We start from the raw sequence: 6,941 nt of genomic DNA, 5'->3' as shown, positions 1-6,941 counted from the left end.
TTAAAAATTTTATTAATTTTTTCATATTTTTACTTATTAATTCTATATAAAATTTACCATACATTAGCAATTGTTTTAACCACTTATATATAATTGAGTTTTAATTTTGATGTATTTACAATGTAAAATTAATAATTTTGTTGAATTTTTTATTATTCAACTATGATAATAAAAGCATAGACTTATTTTTAAATGTTAACAACATCAGTCCCTACATCATTTATTATCAAAGACTCTAAATTTCATAACACATTAAAAAAAAAAAGAGAGAAAAAACACACAAACCACCAAAATCACCTCCTAATCTATAGTTGAGAATAATTTTTCAATAACCGAAAAAGTGAAGGTCCTAATCAGGATTATGCTAAACTAAAATCTTGATTCTAGAATTTGTTAGGCTACTAGAGTTAGCGGCATTGCAACTAAAATTTGTTGATGAAAAACACAATGAAATTGAATAAAAATAATAAGATAAAATAATAATTTTTTAAAATAATTTCATAATATATAATATTCTTTTATATATTATGAAAATTCATATAAAGAAATTATACATACTAGAAATTTTATTAATTTTTTTTCATATTTTTACTTATTAATTCTATATAAAATTTACCTTACATTAGCAATTGTTTTATCCACTTATATATAATTGAATTTTAATTTTGATGTATTGACAATGTAAAATTAATAATTTTGTTAAATTTTTTATTATTCAATTATGGTAATAAAAGCATGGACTTATTTCTAAATGTTAACAACAATAGTCTATATAATTTATTATCAAAGACTAAATAAATTTAGATCTCTTTGAAAAATGTAATCATAACACATTAGAAAAGAAAAAAAGAGAAAAAAAAATACACAAACCACCAAAACCACCGCCTAATCTAGAGTTGAGAATATTTTTTCAATAACCGAAAAAGTGAAGGTCCTAAAAAGGATTATGCTAAACTGAAATTTTGATTCTAGCATTTGTTAATTTTCACTGCAAATTTCTATATGCTCTGACTCACCCATCAATGAATTACGATTAAACTGCACAAGAGGCCAATCCTGTCAAACTGTGGTCACAATTTTCTATTGGGTTATCATGGTTTCCCACAAATTAAAAATGTCATACATCATATTTGTGACAAGTGTATGATTAAAAATAAGGTTGTAAGAACCGAATCGGTCAATAAACTGGTAAGGTTATTGGTTCAATAGTTTATTAGTTCGACCGAAATTCGATCGGGGTTTGACCGAAATTCGACCGGAATTTAATCGGAGTTCGACCGGAATTCGATCGGAATTCGATCGGAATTTAACCAATTTAATTAAATATGAAATAAAATTATTAAAAAATCTATATATAATTTTGAATATATAAATTCAATAATTTCTAACTTAATAAAATTCAAAATTTCACAATTTCATACCATAAATTATTCATAATTTAATATTAGAAGTTTATAAATAACTTCAAACATCAAAGTTCATAACAAAAAATAACCAAAACGTACATAATAACAAATACCTAATGTTCTACTATCAAAAGAAACATTAACAAACAAATTTTTGTTGTGATAAGGATGAAAGATGAGATGGATGATCATCATTAATATGGGCGTTTGATTTCAATACTGAATGGCTTAACTTCTCAAGGCAAACCAAATTAATGAAGTTGAAAAATGTAAAACTTCCTTACCTATAAATAGAGAAGCAACTGAGAAATACTACACACATCAATAAACAAAATCAATTCTCTCTCTCTTTACGTTCCAATTTTACTCAATACATCTCTCTATCTCTCTTTATATATATATATACATTACAACATATAATATTAGTAAATACATATATAAATTATTGTTATTGAGCTAACTATATTAATACTATAGTCTTCTATTTATACATCTTTATGTTATATTTAGTATATCTTTTATTTATTTTACAACACGTTATCAGCATGAGACTCTGATCAAATTTTTAGGAAGACTCAGGTAACAAATTTTCATTATGTCGAAATTCTTTCATCTTGAATTTAATGCTCTTGATATATCTGGAAACAATTATTTATCACGGATACTAGATGCTAAAATCCATCTTGATTCAATAGATCTTAGAGATACGGATACCATTAAGGCTGAAAATAATACATCCCAAAAGAATAAAGTCAAAGTCATGATTTTTCTTCGTCGTCATCTTGATGTATGATGAATATCTCACATTAAAAGATCCTGCAGATCTGTGGAAAGACCTTGAAAAAAGGCACAATCATCAAAAGACGGTGATACTTCCTCAAACCCGATATGTTAGAGAAAATTTTCTCGACCTTCCATGCCTCGAATGTGCTCCTAAAGCAGCAGTATCGAGAAAAAAAGATTTTAAAAATATTCTAAGCTAATTTATTGCCTTCTTATTGCTGAACGCAACAATGAGTTGCTCTTAAAAAATCATGAAGTGCGTTCAGCTGGCGCTGCCCCATTTCCTGAAGTAAATGCGGCAAATCATAACCCCAGAAGAGGTAAATGGCAAGATTTTGGTAATAAGAAAAATTATGGAAGGAAGAAGAATTATATTCATAAGAAAGGATCTCACCAGAAGTGGGATAAAGAAAGAAACAATGGGCAAAGTAAATCAATTGAGGATAAATACTTCCGTTGTGGTGGAAAGGGCCATTGGTCACGTACTTGTCGTACCCCAAGGCACCTAGTTGATCTTTATCAAGCATCCTTGAAAAATGATGACAAAGGAAAGGAAACAATTTTTGTTTCAAATGATGAAAATTCCACCACTCATTATGATATATCTAATTTATTTGAGGATCTTGAAGGAAATATTGGCTATTTGATCAATGATGGAATAGTTTAATATGTGTGTTTGTTAAGTATTTATGTGAATAATTTTACTGTGCATGTACTTCTACTCATTTTATTATTTGTCTTTGAAGAGAATGACAAAGACATATAGTGAAGATATTTGCCTTGCGAATAGTGCAAGTTCCCACACCATTCTCAAAAGTAATATATATTTTACCCATTTTGTGCCAAAAGATGAATATGTTAATACTATTATTGGCTCGGACAATGTAATAGAAGACTCCGGAAGAGCTATAATTTTGTTTCCTGGAGGAACAAAATTCATAATAAATAATGCACTATTATCTACCAAGTCTCTGAGAAACTTGTTGAGTTTCAAAGATATTCGTAGAAATGGATATCATATTGAAACAATGAATGAGGGAAATCATGAGTACTTGTATATCACAATCCATGATTCAAATAAAAATATTATATTAGAAAAGTTACCCTCACTTTCATCTGGGTTGTATTATACTAGAATTAGTGCAATTGAATCACATGCCATTGTAAACCAGAAGTTTACTAGCCCAAATAAATTCATAACTTGGCACGACCGATTGGTCATCCGGGAACAACCATGATGCGGAGAATTATTGAAAACTCCTATGGACATTCACTAAAGAACCAGAAGATTCTTAAATCTAGTGAATTTTGTTGTGCTGCATGTTCTCAAGGGAAGTTAATTTTAAGGTCATCACCATTAAAGATTGGATTTGAGTCCTCTAAATTCCTATAAAGGATTCAAGGCGATATATGTGGACCTATTCATCCACCATATGGATCTTTTAGATATTTTATGGTCCTGATAGACGCATCTTCAAGATGGTCACATGTGTGCTTATTGTCTTCTCGCAACCTGGCGTTTGCGAGATTACTGGCTCAAATTATTCGATTAAAAGCACAATTTCCAGAAAATTCAATCAAAGCAATTCGTCTTGATAATGTTGGTGAATTTACTTCCCAAGCTTTGATGCTTACTATATGGCTAATGGAATAAGTGTTGAACATCCAGTAGCTTATGTTCACACACAAAATGGGTTAGCAGAATCACTTATTAAGTGCCTCCAATTAATTGCTAGACCCTTACTTATGAGAACTAATCTCCCAACCTCGGTTTGGGGGATGCTATTTTATATGCCGCAACACTTATTCGTTTGAAGCCAACGAGTTACCATTAGTTCTCTCCTATGCAATTAGCTTTTGGCCAGCAGCCAAATGTTTCCCATTTAAGAATATTTGGGTGTGTGACATATGTTCCCATTGCACCACCTAGTCGCACCAAAATGGGACCCCAAAGAAAATTGGGGATATATGTTGGATATGATTCTTCCACTATAGGGAGGTATCTTGAGATACAAACTGGAGATGTATTTAAAGCCCGGTTTGCGGATTGTCATTTCGATGAATCAAAATTTCCAACATTAGAGGGAGAGAATAAGCTTCCTAAAAAGGAACTTAATTGCAATGCATCATCGTTGATGCATTTAGATCCTCAATCAGGGCAATGTGAACTAGAAGTTCAAAAGAGTATACATTTGCAACGAATAGCAAATGAATTACCTGATGCATTTTTCGATACAAAAAGGATAACCAAATCTTATATACAAGCGAAAAATGCTCCAATTTGAATTGATGTCCCAGTAGGACAAGTAGCCACTGAAGCAAATTCACGCCAGAAGCGTGGCAGGCCTGTCGGTTCCAAAGACAAAAATCCTCGAAAAAGAAAAGAGGTAAATACAATTCCTATTGAAAAAGATATAGTAGAGACACCTGCAGTTGTCCAAAATTCTGATATAGTTTTAACGCCAGAAGATGTTCAGGTACCTGAAAATTGTGAAAATGACGAGATCTCGATAAATTATGTCTTTACAGGAGAGAAATGGGACCGAAATAAGACAATTGTCAATGAAATATTTGCATATAATGTGGCATTAAATATCATGCATGAAAGTAAGGATCTTGAGCCAAGATCAGTCGAAGAATGTCGACAAAGGAATGATTGGCCAACATGGAAAGAAGCCATGAAGGCTGAGTTAGACTTACTTGTAAAACGTGAAGTCTTTGGACCTGTAGTCCGTACACCAGAAGATGTAAAATCTGTTGGATACCGATGGATATTTGTGAGAAAACGAAATGAGAAAAAAGAAGTTGTACGCTACAAAGCTCAACTTGTAGCACAAGGTTTTTCATAGAGACCCGGTATAGATTATAAAGAAACGTATTCTCCTGTAGTAGATGCGATAACATTGCGTTATTTGGTCAGTTTATCTGTATATCATAACTGCATATGCATTTAATGGATGTGGTAATAATCTATTTGTACGGCTCATTAGATCAGGATATCTATATGAAAGTCCCTGAAGGACTAAAGATATCTAAACCATCCAATGAATATTCGCAAGGATTATACTCAGTCAAATTGTAAAGATCTTTATATGGTCTAAAGCAATCTGGATAAATGTGGTATAATCGTCTTACTGAGTATCTGGCCAAAAATGGATTCAAGAATGATGATATCTGTCCATGTATTTTTATAAAGAAATCTGCATCTGAATTCATTATAATTGCTGTGTATGTTGATGATTTAAATATCATTGGGACTAATGAAGAGATTCTAACAATTATAAAAACTTTAAAAGAAGAGTTTGAGATGAAAGATCTTGGAAGGACTAAATTTTGTCTCGGCCTGCAGATCGAGCATATAAAAAATGGGATGTTTATTCATCAAACAACATACACAGAAAAGATCTTGAAGATATTTTATATGGATAAGTCACATCACTTGAGTACCTCGATGATCGTAAGGTCTTTGGACGTAGAAAAGGATCAATTCCGTCATAAAGAAGAAAATGAAGATATCCTTGGTCCTGAAGTACCATATTTTAGTGTCATTGGAGCGCTAATGTATCTTGCTAATAATACACGACCTGATATATCATTTGCTGTGAATTTACTAGCAAGATATAATTCCTCTCCAACCAGAAGACATTGGAGTGGAATCAAACAAATTTTTCGATATCTTCATGGAACGGTTGACATGGGATTGTTTTATCCATATGGATCCAAGTCACAACTAGTTGGCTATGCAGATGCTGGATACTTGTCTGATCCACACAAAGGGAGATCTCAAATAGGATACCTCTTCACATATGGTGGTACAGCTATATCATGGAGGTCCACAAAACAGACGATTACGACAACATCCTCTAATCATGCTGAAATACTAGCGATTCATGAAGCAAGTCACGAGTGTTTTTGGCTCAGGAGTTTGATCCAATATATTCTGTCATCATGTGGACTGATTGATCATAAGATAGCTCCAACTGTCCTGTTTGAAGATAATACAGCATGCACTGCTCAATTTAAAGGCGGATACATCAAAGGTGATAGAACAAAGCATATTTCTCCCAAATTCTTCTTCACTCATGATCTTCAAAATCAGGGGACAATTGATGTCCAACAGATCCGTTCAAGTGATAATCTGGCAGATTTATTCACAAAGTCATTCCCGAAATCCTCTTTTGAAAGATTGGTACATGAGATTAGGATGCGCCGATTTCGAGACATTAAATGATGTCAACAAGAGGGGGAGACTGTACTCGTTTTTTCTTGGTCAGATTTTTTTTCCATTAGGTTTTTCTTGACAAGGTTTTTAATGAGACAATCCTCATCACAAAGGATTTCGTACTCTTTTTCCTTCGCTAAAATTTTTTTCTCATTGAATTTTTCTTTAGTAAGGTTTTAACAAGGCATAATCCTAAATGGTCATCCAAGGGAGAGTGTTGTGATAAGGATGAAAGATGAGATGGATGACCATCATTAATATGGGCGTTTAATTTCAATACTGAATGGCTTAACTTCTCAAGGCAAACCAAATTAATGAAGTTGAAAAATGTAAAACTTCATTGCCTATAAATAGAGAAGCAACTGAGGAATACTACACACATCAATAAACAAAATCAATTCTCTCTCTCTCTCTTTACGTTCTAATTTGCTTAATACTTCTTTCCCTCTTTATATATATATTCATTACAACATATAGTATTAGTAAATAAATATATGAATTATTATTGAGCTAATTATATTAATACTACA

The sequence above is a fragment of the Arachis ipaensis genome, chromosome B04 (genome assembly GCF_000816755.2).
Source record: "Arachis ipaensis cultivar K30076 chromosome B04, Araip1.1, whole genome shotgun sequence".
In the NCBI taxonomy this organism is placed as follows: Eukaryota; Viridiplantae; Streptophyta; class Magnoliopsida; order Fabales; family Fabaceae; genus Arachis; species Arachis ipaensis.
This window is presented reverse-complemented; position numbering follows the sequence as displayed.